This window comes from Chelonia mydas, chromosome 6, assembly GCF_015237465.2.
Source record: "Chelonia mydas isolate rCheMyd1 chromosome 6, rCheMyd1.pri.v2, whole genome shotgun sequence".
In the NCBI taxonomy this organism is placed as follows: Eukaryota; Metazoa; Chordata; order Testudines; family Cheloniidae; genus Chelonia; species Chelonia mydas.
The window spans coordinates 130,347,471-130,364,860 of NC_051246.2; the positions used below are offsets into that span (position 1 = coordinate 130,347,471).

The 17,390-nt window shown below is 44.3% G+C and overlaps 2 long non-coding RNA genes across 2 annotated transcripts; both read left to right on the top strand.

Annotated features, from left to right (window-relative positions):
- Nucleotides 1–1,351: 1,351 nt before the first annotated feature.
- LOC119566502 lies at nucleotides 1,352–3,881 on the top strand. The gene is made up of 3 exons (XR_005225674.2): nucleotides 1,352–1,603; nucleotides 1,776–1,852; nucleotides 3,279–3,881. It is a non-coding gene; the product is annotated as an uncharacterized LOC119566502 (long non-coding RNA).
- A 9,002-nt stretch (nucleotides 3,882–12,883) lies between these two features.
- LOC122466407 lies at nucleotides 12,884–14,460 on the top strand. The gene is made up of 3 exons (XR_006291849.1): nucleotides 12,884–13,127; nucleotides 13,545–13,652; nucleotides 14,041–14,460. It is a non-coding gene; the product is annotated as an uncharacterized LOC122466407 (long non-coding RNA).
- Nucleotides 14,461–17,390: the final 2,930 nt, after the last annotated feature.

A 17,390-nucleotide genomic window follows, 5' to 3' on the forward strand; every position in this document is an offset into this window, starting at 1 on the left:
TCCATCTGAATGAGCCAACTACTGTCCATAGCATGAGGCTGGCTAGCTTGTCCAGTAGTTTCATGGGATATGGCAAGTCCTATGAAACACCTCTGAATTTAACGTACAAAAAATAAAAGAATCAGATCACTTTCCCACCAAGAAAAGAAGGAAGCTGGGAGGGGAAAGGAACTACCGTAACAGAGAGAACTCTGAGAAGGAGGCATTTACAATGGATGAAAATATTTTTGTTGAAAAATTGTGGCAATCAGCCATAATGCTTACAGGCTTTTTTGTGCCTGGTCATGTAGTGTGGAGAACTAGTTCTCAAAAAGTTGACCCTAGAAGGAACATGACCCTTGAAATATTGCCTAAAATCATAGAAACATACAGAAACTGACCAAATGATGATGCACTCCAAGAACAGCACAGCTGAGAGGATGGTGGAAGTTGTGCACAGAACTCACTGGGGATTAGGATCTGTGTCTCCGATATCACCAATTCCATTGCCTGCATCTCTGCTATTCAGCAGCTTGAGAAGGGATTTTGTGTGACCATCCAGGTAGGAGGAGGGCGTGACAAAGAAACCACAAATGAGTGCAGATCAGAAGGGGTTACAAAAACTTATCATGGAGTGTAGCTATTCTTCACATCGTTCGATGCGGAGGACTTGGATATTGGTGCATCTCCTCAACTGAGACAGGACCTTCAGTGTCGTAAGATACAGAGGAAACAAGGTGGCAACTGAGTGTGTTGAGGAGACATTGAGTTGGATTGGTGGACTGGGGGAAGAAGGGGTATTTAATAGAGGTTTTTTAAAAGCGCTGTCTTTTACCCAGTTTATCTATAGGAAATAACGTTCCATTCCAGCTGCAATCTGCCTTCACTGACAATTGGAGCTTTTACTTGAGCTGTTGGCTGAGGACAGAATAGGCGTAAATAATCCAGGTCACTTGACTCAGCGGCAGCAGCATCTCTGAAACGCCTGAGTACCGAAAGCACTGAAACGACCCTTGGTAAACACTGGGAAACGGCAGGTCTGATCACGCCAGCCGAAGCTTGTGAACACCTTAGCAGGCGAGAGAGGAAAGAGTCCAGGGGGAGAAAGACACATGTGAAAGGCTATAGCAAAGCTAGGACAGAACCCCTCACCGCAGTGTAAATGCAGTGTGAGCCACAGAGCAGAGTCGGGACACACATTTAAACAAGGTGACCTGAGGTTTATTGAAATATCAGTTTGTTACAGAGCTGTTGGCGATGGATTCTCATGAGCTCACTGCAACGTAGAGACACAAGTGACAAACACGCTGTGCAGGCCAAAGGCCTTATGCCAGAAAGGACATAAAATGAGCCCTGCCGGGTTTCAATGCTTCCTCTACAGCAGATGACACCATCACGAATACCTGAAGTTGTCCGGGAGTTGCAGCAAACCTGTGCTGCAGGCCTAGCTCACCATCGTGATGGACGAATCCCTCCCATCTGGATCTGAGTAGGCACATGGTGAGCTGAGACTTCTGCCTTTCCACTAAACTCTGTTCATTTTATTGCAGCCTCGTCCTCCCAGCTCACCTCCCTGCAATTCGCCTTTCATCCACCTAATGCAGCCAGTCTGCCACCTCACTTGGTAAGTCTCTGGGGCAAGGACTAGCCTCTCTATTACTTTTTGGGACAGCACCTAGCACACTGAGCTCTGCTGCTAGCTAGGGCTTGCTAGGCACTGCTGTAATGATCATCATCATTATCATCCCTGTTTACAACTGTCCTTGAGGAAACACCTGAAATCTTTTGTCAAACAGGGGGAAGGATGGACTGAATATGCTGGAGCCATCAGGGAGCTCCCTCCTGTAGAGGTCCTAGACTGAGCTGGCAGAAGGTAAGCGCCACAAACTGGAGAGGCTCCCGTGACTACCCTTATCCAGCCTGAGTTTCAGGGGGTCTGGATCCTGCGGGTGCCCATTGAGATCAGTGGGAGTCGGGGACGTGCACTGCTTCTGAAAGTCGGCCCCGTGGTGCCTGCTTCCATTCAGTGCCGCTCTGGGGGAGCCAGTTATCTCAGGGGAAGAGAGATCAGGATTCCCCGCTGGAGGTTTTCCTTTCCAATCTGCACATCTAGCCCATCTCCGCTTAAGATCTTAAATATGATTGTGTTTATTTTTAAAAGCATTTCAATCCCCTTCCCTGAGACTTTCTTCGCTGGCCCGAGCCCTGTGCTGCACACAGACTCGAGTATCCATGTCACTCATATGAGGATGAAGTAGTCAGCGTGGTAGATTTGGAGCACACTAACAGAATGCTAAACCTTACCTTTTCTTCCCATTCAATTTGAATTTATCAGGTACGCTGTAGCAAAGCACCCACGCAACCTTATTTCCCCTGCCATCTTTCAGTCCTCCATAAAATCAGGCCGACACCCTGCTTTACACTGACAGTAAAGTAACCACGGGGGTGACCCAGGGCCAATGGGGGTGAATTTTTCAAGACCTTCTAAATTCTTCAGGAGCCCAAGTCCCATTTTCAAAAGTGACATCAACACTTAGGCCCTGAAGTCATTTAGATTCTTTTGAAAATGTTACCCCTGGGCTTACAAAGACCTTCTTTCTCAATCAGCTAGACCAAAGGAGAGACTATTTTGACTTTAGGCAAGGATCACTTTGTTTGGAGAGCAGTGAGGATCAGGAGTGACAGAAGCTTCCTAAAAGTGGTGGGGGTCACTGGTACCTGAACCAGGGCCATGCTCCCCCATGCCGCCCCTTCCCCGTGAGTCCCCACCCTCTCTGCCCCCTCCCCCTCCATCATTCACCCTTACGGCCAGTAAAAAGTAATGGGTCCATGACCCCCCCTGTTCCTGCACCCCTGGTGAGGATGCCACCCACTGTCAATCTTAAAACCCCACCCCCACTGCCGTCAGTGCTGACAATCTAGAGCTGAAAGCCAGGTAGCTCCCGTACCTGTTAACCTGCCATTTCTTTGTTCTAAAACTGTGCACTGTCGCTACTGAAGCAAACAAGAGTCACTTTGCTGGAAACCTTTCTTCCAGCAGGAGCGTAAGTTGTGGGGACAGGATCAATTTTCCAGTTGTTTTATCAAACGCAATCCAGAAGACCCCACCTTATAAACAATTCATGGCCTTGAAACAGAGAGTCTTAGCATCAGCCACAAGTTGCAAGGAGCCCGGGCCTCCTTGTTCACCAACCTCCAAGTTTGCACAGCAGTGGAGAGAGCATCTTAAAAGGGAATTTTTATAAGTAACAGCATGTCTGGCATTTACCTTTACTGAACCCCTTTCAACCTGTTTTCAGAGAAGTGTTCCTGCCAAGCTCCTGTAGCTCTCCAGCATGATGTACAGCGAATTAAACAGAGATCGAATCCTGGAAAAGCTGCAAGGGCACCGCCTCGGAGAAGAACCCGGTAAATAAACAAGAAGCAGAGTGGGAAATTATTAAAATATAGAAAGGAAGTGGGAATATTTATAGCCCTCTGCCTTGAAGGAAGGCCTCCAGTGCCTGGAGAGTAGAGATGTTTTGCATATGAACTTTCTCATTCCCTGGATCAGCTTTTCGAGAAGGGCTTTTGTTTGTTTTATATTTAATTCACTGGTTTACTGCTGGAATTCTAACACTACAGGCAGCCAAATGTCACTCAAGTTAAATATTTAAACATTTGGAATTGTAAACATATGGTAAATTAAACACAGAGAGCTTCATGTGAAGTGGGGATAGTCAATGTCAAAGTAATTTTGCAACTTTAAATCCAGTGATGGCATTTGAATGTAGAAAGCCCCACAGATGATCCTGCCTGTGTGCTTGGGCAGATTTGGTACATCTGGTGTGCAGATCTGGTCACCCCATCTCAAAAAAGACATACTGGAATTGGAAAAGGGTCAGAGAAGGGCAACAAGAATGATGAGGGGTCTGGAACGGCTTCCATATGAGGGAAGATTAAATAGACTGGGACTTGTCATCTTAGAAAAGAGAGACAATTAAGGCGGGGAGGCTATGATAGAGGCCTATAGAATCTGGACTGGTGTGGACAAAGTGAATAAGGAAACGTTACTTACTCCTTCACATAACACAAGGATCAGGGGTCACCCAATGAAATTAATAAGCAGCAGGTTTAAAACAAACAAAAGGAAGTACTACTTCACACAATGCACAGTCAACCTGAGGAATTCTTTGGTAGGGGATGTTTTGAAGGCCAAAATTATAACAAAGTTCAAAAAAGAACTAGAGGAGGATAGGCCCATGTGGAGAATTAGGAGAATAATGAATCCCAAATACAATGGCACTCACTCTAGTTGTGAAGTGGTCTCTACTGTGGTGATGAATGCTATCGAAAAGCCTACAAGCTTTAGCCCCACTCTCCTTAGACAAGTGCTATGTGTGCAGTAAAGACTAAGCAAAATAACCCAGGGAAAAAACACAGCACATGCCCAGCAAGAGCTGTGAAAGTCTCCTGCAATTGTCTCTCTTCCAAAATGGGGCTCCTATCTACCTTCATACGTAAAATGGCTGATGTTTCAGGGGGGATTGTTAAAAGGGCAAAACCTAGAGATTATTCAGCTCCTCAAATTCATATCATTCCAGCTGTTTTTAAAATGTTCCTTTGGACTATTGCTTTTTCCTGGTTTCAGTGCATTTCTGTAGCCATGAAAAGGAGCAGTGAAATGTACAGAAATTTTCCTTTAAAGGAATGAACAAGCATATCCTGGGTTGGATTTTCCCCCTCAACTCACACACAGCTGTTTCCATACATCTCAATCCTACCTCCCAATGACCTTGCTATCCCGTTCCAAGTGGTTTCTTGAAACCTCAATTGTTTCACTATGTGCACAGATGAGGAAAAAAAACATAGTTCATTTATAATTGTGACTTATGATTGGAATTTGAACCTGGGTCCCAGAAGCAACTTACACTACCATCCAGCATCTGTCCATTTCTCAAAATTAATAGGCTAGCAATTAAAGGCATGACATAGACACAACAGGATCGATTCCCATCTCAGTCCTGAGTGAGACTGAGGAAAAGCCAATTTGACACATTGGAATTACACCTGTCTACACATGTAATGGAATTATCCCTGTAGACTAGATGGCCCTTACAGTCCCTTCTAGCCCTGTGGTTCTATGACTCTGTGTAAAACTAGTGTGACAGATTAAAACACACTGAGCTTGATTCTTGCAGACTCAAATGGTGCTTATTTTGTTTGTAGTTTTCAGAAAATGTGTATTGGAAATATTTTGCCTGCAGCAGTCTATTGAAAGATTGATAGTTCAAACTCCAGCCAATGCAGGAATGTGCTCCAAATAACAATTTAAAGAAGGTTGTCCTTTAGCTGCAAGCAGCGTATCCGTTGCTTCAACGGTTGAAATATTGAAGAATAGCAGAGGCATTTCAAATATAAAGTGTGTTGGGATCATGTATTACATAGTGCCGTTTAGCAATATTTCATTTGCTGTGTAAGAAGCAACTGTCCTGAATAGCAGGATGGTGAATAAGCTACATCAGAGAATTTCACATGATCGGTGCAGCCTTCCATCACTTACAGGAAATGCCTAAAAACGGCTTTGGAAGAATATGTCAGGCCCTTTGTAATGGCCTTGTCCATCACAAACTTGATACTGCTGCAGCCGAATGTAGTCAGACACTCGATTTCAGGCTGGCATAAGAGTCCATCTGGGATTTCACAAGACTGCCTAGGTGGAAAGTGTCAGCTAACGAATGGGCAAGTTCTCCAAATCAATATGGGATGTGTTGTGTATGTGCAAGTCATGGCACGTCATCAAGATTAGATTATACCCCAACCAACCTGAAACAGAAGCATTCCTTTGAGCTTTCTCTGTCCACCTGATGTGGGTTTTAAATAGATCGCTGAATACTTTTGTTGCAGCCTTCTTTTTAAAAAGCACGAGCACGTCTAAAATACTGATGTAGAACCACATTGGTTTAGACCTTCACCGGTTCACTTGTCTGTCTAACTCAGAATTCCTTGGCGCCAGAGAAGTGGATGTCCCAGCAACGTTTTCTTTATTTTTATCCCCCTGCTGGGCTCTTTATTGGGGTGAGAGGTCTAGTTCACAAAGGCTTTCCGATATGTGTTTCCTTTTATCCAAATGGTGCCTTCGCTCTTCCAAGTTAAATACTTCTCAGGAAAAAATGTGCCTATGTCTCATTAGCAAGTTGACATGATTTCCCCCCCCCCCAACTACGTCACATAAAGTCCATCCCTTCCTCGCTTACCAGAACAAATACAATCTTCCAGCCGTCCTCAGACTCTGGAGCTCTTCCTCTGTTCAGGGTGAACCCTCACAGGTGCCCACTGTCTCTTCATCTGTCCTGGGCTACAATTCCTCATCCAACTCCCTCCTGGGCTCAGCAGTCCATTTGCCCAGTTGGCACAGGACCAGGGAACTGGGACTTTCTCCCATCCTTGCTACAAGTCCCAGCCTGGACCTGAAGCAAGCACAAGTGTCAACCCCCTTCAACACCTCTCTCAACCATCCTGTCCAAGCTTCTCAAAGTACCCCTCCTTAGGGTCTTTCTCCATCCCATTCCCGCTTCCTCACAGCTCTCTTCCACCAGCCCTCCTGCCTCCTACCACAACAAGTCCCAACCTAGCTCATATCTTCACTCCCCTCCCTCTCTCATTATGCCACAGGTGTCTTCTTCAGACCTGCTAGTACATGATTCCCTCGGTCAATATGACCTCAACAGTGTTGGATCATATTAAAGAAGTTCTGTATTAAAATCACAAATGAGTTTGATTCCCCATAGTTTAAATTCCAGGGTATTACTAATTAAGAGGTCTCTTGGTTTTTGGTACTGTTTCTCTCCCTCTATGTGTGAAACTTGCAAGCTGCTAATTGTGTTAGTACATTCTAAGACAGAGTCTGTTCTCAAAGCAATTCACACAGAGAGAGACTCAAAGCAATACTCTGTAACAACAGAAACAGCACCCAGAGACTCCCTGCCCTTTTGTTGTATTAACAATTGTGATTAAAATAGAGCTAGAGGATGTATGTGGATGGATGCTTGGTGTGGATAAGAACTGAATGATCAGGGAGGTGCCAGCCTAAGAATCCAGTGTCCATCGGCTGAAGAAGGCATCAAGTGGAAATAACCAGAGGACCCCCGGAGGGCAGACTGGAATCCACCCAACAGCCTCAAGAATGGGAGAACCAAAGAACAAGATAACATCTAGCAGCACGGAGCCGTCAGGAATGTGCTATCTGCTGATTGATTCAGCAACAGCATGATGAAGCAATTCCCATAGACTGACATAGGAAGAAATTCCTATAAAAATAGACTCTAGAAAGTGAGAACTTTGGGGTCTGATTCTGCAAACCAACTTCCAGGAGCATCAGATGAACATCTGACAAGGCCCTGCTCCCTCCTCATGTCCAGGCCACCTGGCCAGTGCCTTGGCATGAGCAACTCTAAGGCTGGTAACTATGATAACAACCTTGCAGAACCTCTGTGTGTGTGCGTTTGTATGAATGAATGTGTGAATAAATATGAGATTGAATGGAATGTTATAGCTATAACTAACTGCTTACTGTGATTCTTTCTGTATTCACAATAAATGTGGTATGTTGTCTTTTCCTCTTTAATAAGATCCTGCTGGTTTTTATTTTATTGGTATAATAACAGCACCTCCTGGAAACTACATTTCCCATGGTTCTCCGCTCTTAAAGGCCCAAACTCCCCAGTTATGCGTGGGCTCATGACATCTGCTCTTAAATGGCCCAGCACAGACAGGTACAAAGTCATAAGTTTTTACAAGAGACTGGAAAATTCATTACACTAGTTTAGCATAGAAGTCTTAACCAGAAACTATGGCTATACGCTGTGAAAAAGCATGCATGCAGAGAGTAGCTAAAGCTTACAGGTATTTCACATAAAACCTGATTTGTGGTAACAGTCAACTGTCAAGGAAAAAAACTTTGACTTGATGAATGCATAAATTATAAATAACAGAGTTTGACAGTGTTTCAGTATTGGTTAAAGTAACATAAGATCTTATAGCAAACCAAGATTAGGATTACTTTTGCTAGTGAGATTCAAGAAAACCCAGGAGTCATTTTGAAGCATTAAGTGCATACCTGTCGTTAGTGTGTGTGAGTGGGTATGAGAGAGAGGCTTGATAGATCATCATTTCCTGGAAAGGCATGTTTGTAATAAATTGATATTTATGTAACTGAGTAACTGTTTAAATTTCTACGCTTAAAATTACTTTTGGATGAACAGTCCCTTAACTCTTAATCAGCACACTGACAAGGAGCTGTAAGAAGGGTACATGGGTTTTTGTAGGTTCACAGGTCTATAAAATCTCCTCTTCAGAGAAGTAGAGAATTAGAATAAGTTCATGGTAAAACTTTGATTTGTGATTTATTACTGCTGGATATCTTCTGCCAGAAGGAGCTTTGAGGAGCTGAAGTTTGACCTGTCATTTGACGTTGATACCTAGGCTAAGTATTTTTCGCAGTGACTACTTAAACTTAACAGTAAAGACAGTGTTATCTTGTTTCCAGCTAACCAACCGGTTAGTTCGTTGATAGCTGCAGGTCCTTCTGAACAATCAGCCAGTCATTTTTGAACTGTACCCTATTTATTTGGAGATAAAACTTGACCCCTCTCTGTCCTTTTGACAACACATCATGAAGACACACACCAAAATTCAGTCAAGAGTGGCATTCCTCTGCAGGCTTGCTGGAAATTCATGGGGCTCTAGTATTGCTACCTTATGGACATCTACCAATAGCCTAATGACTGCACCTGTCAAATACACTGCAGCAGCATGGGGCTCCAGTTGTCACTCTGGCAAGTTGGACTCAACAAACAACTCTATCCTTCAATATCATTATTGGTGCGACCTGGACTGCTCCAACCTCCCAAACCTGGCTGGCCTTGCTCCACTAGTGATTAGGCATGAGAGACGCATACCGGCCACATTAATGCCTGCAGCCAACTATCAAGACAGTTTCCTTCACACTTTCATCTCAAAGCCACATCAAAAATGCCAGTGAAAGTCAAGACACACCTTTTTTGAAATAGTTGTGTGTTTCAGACAATCCATCGCAACCTTTCTAAAGAACAGCAGCAAGAAGGTGGTGCAGAACTATATTTTGGATCAATGGAGCATTTCTTGGCAGACAACTCAGATCTGTCCCACCAGATCAGATCTCACATGTCCCTCAGAATGAGCCAAAAGATTCTCCTTCATTAAAACATGATATGTTGTGGTCACAGGAGGTTTAACATACATCTTTACCGGTGGGGCTTCTTTAACTCCCCATCCTGCTCTGTGGAGCTCAAGAAAAAACAGTATGCCATCTGGTTATGGATTGCCCTCTTCATCATCTTGGCGATAGATGGATGCACTTGATGACTCCAGATGGTGCTGCCATGATAGAGTGGCTACACCACTTACCCAACATCTAATTCATTGTTTGTGCTGTTAAAAGCCATATGCCAGAAGAAGACTTCTGGATACATTTTAATATCCTATGTTAAATTCATTCATTTAAAAACTTTGCAAGCACTGTTACATTCCCATTTCAGATTTACTTTCTGTCATTTCTTATCCTTGGCAGGGCTGCTAGCACAGCCTATGATTAAGGTTGCCCAATGCTTCCCATTATAAGCCCCTGTTTTCAGTTGCTTTTAACTTTGCCAAATTTTAGTAATTTGGACTGAAATTTTCCATGCTAGTTGTCTGCCTCAGGCTGAATTTTTTGGGGAATCATAGAATCATAGAATATCAGGGTTGGAAGGGACCTCAGGAGGTCATCTAGTCCAACCCCCTGCTCAAAGCAGGACCAATCCCCAATCAAATCATCCCAGCCAAGGCTTTGTCAAGCCTGACCTTAAAAACTTCCAAGGAAGGAGATTCTACCACCTCCCTAGGTAACGCATTCCAGTGTTTCACCACTCTCTTAGTGAAAAAGTTTTTCCTAATATCCAACCTAAACGTCCCCCACTGCAACTTGAGACCATTACTCCTTGTCCTGTCCTCTTCTACCACTGAGAATAGTCTAGAACCATCCTCTCTGGAACCACCTCTCAGGTATTTGAAAGCAGCTATCAAATCCCCTCTCATTCTTCTCTTCCGCAGACTAAACAATCCCAGTTCCCTCAGCCTCTCCTCATAAGTCATGTGTTCCAGACCCCTAATCATTTTTGTTGCCCTTCGCTGGACTCTCTCCAATTTATCCACATCCTTCTTGTAGTGTGGGGCCCAAAACTGGACACAGGACTCCAGATGAGGCCTCACCAATGTCGAATAGAGGGGAACGATCACGTCCCTCGATCTGCTCGCTATGCCCCTACTTATACATCCCAAAATGCCATTGGCCTTCTTGGCAACAAGGGCACACTGCTGACTCATATCCAGCTTCTCGTCCACTGTAACCCCTAGGTCCTTTTCCGCAGAACTGCTGCCTAGCCATTCGGTCCCTAGTCTGTAGCTGTGCATTGGGTTCTTCCGTCCTAAGTGCAGGACCCTGCACTTATCCTTATTGAACCGCATCAGGTTTCTTTTGGCCCAATCCTCCAATTTGTCTAGGTCCCTCTGTATCCTATCCCTGCCCTCCAGCGTATCTACCACTCCTCCCAGTTTAGTATCATCCGCAAATTTGCTGAGAGTGCAATCCACACCATCCTCCAGATCATTTATGAAGATATTGAACAAAACCGGCCCCAGGACCAACCCCTGGGGCACTCCACTTGACACCGGCTGCCAACTAGACATGGAGCCATTGATCACTACCCGTTGAGCCCGACAATCTAGCCAACTTTCTACCCACCTTATAGTGCATTCATCCAGCCCATACTTCTTTAACTTGCTGACAAGAATACTGTGGGAGACCGTGTCAAAAGCTTGGCTAAAGTCAAGAAACAATACATCCACTGCTTTCCCTTCATCCACAGAATCAGTAATCTCATCATAGAAGGCTATTAGATTAGTCAGGCATGACCTACCCTTGGTGAATCCATGCTGACTGTTCCTGATCACTTTCCTCTCGTGTAAGTGCTTCAGGATTGATTCCTTGAGGACCTGCTCCATGATTTTTCCGGGGACTGAGGTGAGGCTGACTGGCCTGTAGTTCCCAGGATCCTCCTTCTTCCCTTTTTTAAAGATTGGCACTACATTAGCTTTTTTCCAGTCATCCGGGACTTCCCCCGTTCGCCACGAGTTTTCAAAGATAATGGCCAATGGCTCTGCAATCACATCCGCCAATTCCTTTAGCACTCTCGGATGCAACTCGTCCAGCCCCATGGACTTGTGCACGTCCAACTTTTCTAAATAGTCCCTAACCACCTCTTTCTCCACAGAGGGCTGGCCATCTACTCCCCATGTTGCGATGCCCAGCGCAGCAGTCTGGGAGCTGTCCTTGTTAGTGAAGACAGAGGCAAAAAAAGCATTGAGTACATTAGCTTTTTCCACATCCTCTGTCACTAGGTTGCCTCCCTCATTCAGTAAGGGGCCCACACTTTCCTTGGCTTTCTTCTTGTTGCCAACATACCTGAAGAAACCCTTCTTGTTACTCTTGACATCTCTTGCTAGCTGCAGCTCCAGGTGCGATTTGGCCCTCCTGATTTCATTCCTACATGCCCGAGCAATATTTTTATACTCTTCCCTGGTCATATGTCCAACCTTCCACTTCTTGTAAGCTTCTTTTTTATGTTTAAGATCCGCTAGGATTTCACCGTTAAGCCAAGCTGGTCGCCTGCCATATTTACTATTCTTTCGACTCATCGGGATGGTTTGTCCCTGTAATTTCAACAGGGATTCCTTGAAACTTTAGCCAAAACAGTTAAACTCTTGAGAAGGAAGCTAGGGGAAAATCCATTATTTTGTACATGTTAAAAAATTCTGGCAACTTATTTTGAACAGCTCGGGTGCCACTGGGCTTTGGAGCAGGGACTTGAAATTTAGCAGGGGTGGCCTTTGTGTCAGAGAAGTGCCTTTTGCCATCCACATGAAATGCTCAAATTTAGCCAAGTTATAAGCCAGGGGTCGGCAACCTTCGGCACGCGGCCCATCAGGGTAATCCACTGGCAGGCCACAAGACATTTTGTTTACATTGACCGTCCACAGGCACGGCCCCCTGCAGCTCCCAGTGGCTGCAATTCACCATTCCCGGCCAATGGGAGCTGCGGGAAGTGGCAGCCAGCACGTCCCTGCATCCCGCCGCTTCCCGCAGCTCCCATTGGCCAGGAACGGCAAACCGCAGCCACTGGGAGCTGTGGAGGGCCGTGCCTGCAGATGGTCAATGTAAACAAATGTCTCACAGTCTGCCAATGGATTACCCTGATGGGCTGCGTTCCAAAGGTTGCCGACCCCCGTTATAAGCCTTTGAAAAATTGCAATTTGCACATGCTCAGTAGAGACTTTAGATTTTACCAGCTCAGTTCCCTGAAGAGTCCAGCTTCACTGAGCATGCTCATAGTGCCGACAAGACTGTGCATGGCCCATCCTCACGCAGCGACTGAGCATGCTCCATCCACTCACAGCTCTGACTGCGATCGCACCGTGCAGATAAATTAATTAATCTTTGTGAAGCACATAGATACTATAGATGTGAGCACCAAAGAAAAGCCCAGGAGAAATTAATAATTTTGCCTTCAGACCAGGGTTGTACACTGCGGAGAAAACTAAATATGGAATAGCTGCTCATTAAGTGAGTTCCATCCATCCTGTGCACTGAATGATGCAGGGGCCCCTGTGGGTGGGGAAAAAAACAATATTTCATCATATAATTAAAGGCTATCTCATAATGTATAGGAACCGGTGGGGGGGGGGGCACAAATTAAGATTGTACAAGGAACCTTAACTCTGACATTTCCTAACTTTTGAGTGCTTGACTTTGCAACCTCCATGTCCTTTTAACATTTTTTCTGTATGTAATATAACTTGAATTTCTAATTCTGATTTTTAAAAAAAACACTTATAAATGTATGGATGTTCTCACCTCTGTACTTCAGCTTTAGCTACTCAAAATCCAATGAACTCATGAAAAATATGGTCTGGGTAACTGGTTAATTAAAACTGGGCAGCGGTCTGTTGGCAACTGGAAGACAAGCTGCTGCACTGAGGATATCAATGGAGTAAGAAGGGAGAAATCCATAAGAGCTGATTGACATTTGAAGGTACACCTTATTTATTTATAGAATCTACACTGAAATACAAGCCAGTTCGCTGATGAAGAACTTCATTAATAAAGAGTGTCAGTCCTACATTATCTAATTTACACTTAGATCCATGTTAATTACAGTGGATTAACCAAACAGGAATCACTTTCTAGAAAATAGTGACTTTCATACACAATGTCGGAAGAGATGGGGCTGAATTCAAGAGTGGTTGGACTCAAGCAGGAAATTACATTTTCTTCCAGTTGCTTAAGTCCTTAAAAAAAAAGGGAAAGAGCTACAGCTTTAAAAAAAACGGTTACAGTAAAAATAGGTTAATGATCACTTGAAAAAATGCAGATTGTTCCTTTTAGGTACAAGACCTTCCATCGCCAGCAAAGACCAGTTACTAACCAACTATTCCACCTGCATTTACAGGAGTTTCCCTCTTCAGCTCTGTTCCTGAAGTATGTGAATTCCCAAAGCAGCCAAAGACTTTCCTTCTGGCCATGGGGAGGCAGGCAGCAAAACTGCTGAAATATAAACGTAAGGATAGTTTTGGCTTGTTTCCCAGTAAAATGAAATAAGAACCTTTGTCCCCTCCTAACCTCAGCATAAAAAATTCAAAGCCACAAGTGCACCAAACTCAAAGCCTAGATACAAACATCTCCCAGTTTGGGGATGTTTAGAATCTGGATATTAATTTGGCCTCCCAAGTCCATCTCTATTCAAAACAAACCTCTAAGACTGAGAAGTAGTTCTGGGTATTCTGCACCCCTCCTCTCTCGTGACTGCAGAAGTCTTCAGGAAATCAAAACCTGAAGTGCAGAAAAAGCCGCGGGAGATGGAGGACACTTGGTAGAGAAATAAAGCAACAGAACGACATGCTCTTGCTGATACTAATAACACTTGAAAACACTTGTTTTCTTTACAGGAGTTAAAGTCCATTTACGGACCACGAAGAGTCAATATCTGTTCAATCCTGTCGACTGAAGGCACCACCCTCCTGACTGAACACAGTATGATACTAGAAAGATGGAAAGAACATTTTGCAACTCTCCTCAATCATGAGTCGAGCACAAATGATCAAATAGTAGACTCAAGCAAGCAAAGACCAGATCAATTTGAACTCGAAGATCCACCAACTTTCCGTAAGAACGCACTTACGGAAAAGGCAAACAGAAAGGGAGCTGGAGCTGATGAAAACCCAGCTGAAGTGCTGAAACACGGTGGTCCTGCACTTCACAAAGCTTTGCTAGACCTATTTACTTTCTTCTGGAAAAATGAGAAAGTAAATATGGAAGTGTTATTTACTCCTCATAACACAAGAACTAGGGGTCACCCAATGAAATTAAGAGGCAGCAGGTTTAAAACAAACAAAAGGAAGTATTTCTTCACACAACACACAGTCAACCTGTGGAACTCTTTGCCAGAGGAGGTTGTGAAGGTCAAAAATATAACAGGGGTCAAAAAAGAACTAGATAAGTCCATCAATGGCTATTAGCCAGGTGTCCCTAGCCTCTATTTGCCAGAAGCTGGGAATGGGAGACAGAATGAATCACTTGATGATGACCTGTTCTGTTCATTCCCTCTGGAGCACCTGGCATTGGCCACTGTCAGAAGACAGGATACGGAGCTAGATGGACCTTTCGTCTGACCCAGTATGGCTGTTCTTATGTTCTTACCCCAGGATTTCAAAAATGCCAAAATTGTAACTGTCTACAGGTGCAAAGGGGACAGATACGACTGCAGCAATTGTCATGGCATTTTGCTCCTCTCCATAGCTGGTAAGACCCTGGGTAAGCTGTTGCTGAAAAGACTTCAGGTTATTGCAAATGATGTAGTCCCTGAATCCAAGTGTGGTTTTCATTCTTCATGCAGCATGGCCGACGTGATATTTACCCTATACCTGTTACAGGAGAAAGCTGCTGAACAGCAAATGCCCCTGTACACTGCCTTTGTCGACCTTAATAATGCATTCGACTTGGTCAGATGTTCTGCTCTCTGGAGCCTTCTTGCAAAGTTTGGCTGCCCAGACAAACTAATCAACCTTATACGGTACTTCCATGACAACATGCAAGCCTGTGTATCAGGGCTGCTGACTCACCTGATTCCTTTCCTGAAGTCCATGGGGTTAAACAGGACTGTGTGCTTGCCCTACATTATTTACTTTCTTCCTGGCTGGAGTGCTAGAAGTCGCTGCATGTACTACCACCACGGGTGTCACTCTAACAACAAAATTCAGTAGTAGCCATCTAAACCTCTGCCGATTCAAGGCCAAAAGCAAATCCCAGCAAAGTGAAATAAAGGATCTACTGTATGCTGACGACGCAGCATTCGTCGCCCTTTCCAAGAATGAGCTGCAACATTTGCTGAATTCCTTTGCCCATGTTGTATTCCTTTTTGGCCTCTGCATTAATGTAAAGAAAACAGAAATCACGTACCAACCATCAGCCAGAAACTCATCCTTCCATCACCACCAGAAATAAAATTGAACGGCTGCCAATTAAACAACATCAAGTCTTTCTGCTACCTGGGTGGCACAGTTTCCGACAATGCCCACATTGACAAAGAACTTTCAGCAAGCTTAAAGTCAGCTGCTTCAGCTTTAGGTCATCTACAAAAAGACTATGGACAAGATGGGGGGTCCAAGTGTCCACAAAATGCCAAGTTTACAGAGCTGTTGTGCTCCCCTCGTCTTCTATACTCGTTAGAGACCTGCCCCTGATAAAAACTTAACTGTCTGAAACAACGCCGCCTATGCAGCATAATGGGAATCAAATGGTCTGACAAAATCACCAACAATAAATTCCTATGGCTGGCAGCCATGCTAGCACGGAGGCAAATGGCATAGGTTGGCTATATTATACGTATGGATAACAATTGATTGCCTTAGAGAATTCTGTACAGTGAACTTGAAAGGCAGTAGGAATGTCGGCCATCCCAAACTCCTCTACAAGGATTGCATTAAGCGGTACATACAATCTGCCGAGCTGCGCTTAATGACCTGTGAGGATACGCCCAGGACAGGCAAGCTTGGCACGCCGCTACGAAGAAAGCGGAACGAGCAACAGAATATTGTTGTGGATCCAGACTAACACAGCTCCCCCTATGATCCTCAGAATATTGCTGTGCCACCTTGGCCAACAGGAGGAGGGAACGTAGACACCAATTTGCCCTGGCATGTCTCCTGAACCCTACATATGGAAACTGATTTCCAGTGGTACGAGTGACAGTCATTATTCTGTGCATATTCTTCCTCCCCTTTCACACAGACTTCCATGTCTTAGTAGAAGCACCAGCAACTTTACCAGAAAGTCTGTTCCTGCTGATTTCCTGCTTGATTTTGCAGGCTCACGTCATGAGGTTCAGATAAACACCCAGGGTGGAATCCTGGCTCCATCAAATCAATGGCAAAACTCCCACTCATGTCAGTGGAGTCAGGATGTCACCCTGGACCTTTTGGGTGTTGTCTCAAATTTTTTGAGGTTGGCACATTGCTAGCAATATGCACAAGCCACTTTTCCAGCAATTGCAAATACTGCTTAAGAATAAGGTAATTCAGTGAGATGGCTATGTTTGATTTTCACTGGTCCCTGCCTTTTTCAAGAATTCATAAATCAAAATAATGTAACTAAAACTAAAGGCTAAGTTGTGACATAGTCCCATCACCATATCAAAGCTAAAAGTCACTTGTTTACTCCTCCTTATGTGCCATAAGTGATGGCGATCCCATAGTGAGGGGTGTTTTAGAAAAGCACTGATTGATCAGCAGGAGTTGTGTTACTTTTATTTTGTTGTTAAGACTCAAGTAACTTTGCTCATTGATTCAGTGGCAAGTCCACCAGGTAGGTAATAGACACTGAGTTTGCTAATCCTTTCTGCATGTGCACTTTGCTAATTGCTTCCCAAATCCACAGCGACAAAGTGAGGTAGATGTGGGATAAAAGTAACTTTTTCCTCAGTGGATAGCCCTCAGCTAACATGATGCTGAGCCCCGTTGATCTGCCTTAATCACTATGAGGGCATTCTCAGTAAGGGCTAACACTCCTCTCTACTTTCATTTCACCAATTGTTTTAATTAGGAAAGATAAGAGCTCTACCAGTTATTTACCCGATGCTCATAGGTGCTCCAATTTCTACAAAATAGGCATTGATGTGCGAGCTATGTTATTGTGAGCTCTTCAGAATGGGGCTCAGATGAAGATACTTTGCTTTTTCTTTAAACAACAACATTTTCCTCACTGAGGACTTTTGATTCTCCAGATTGCTCGTTGTGTTGTT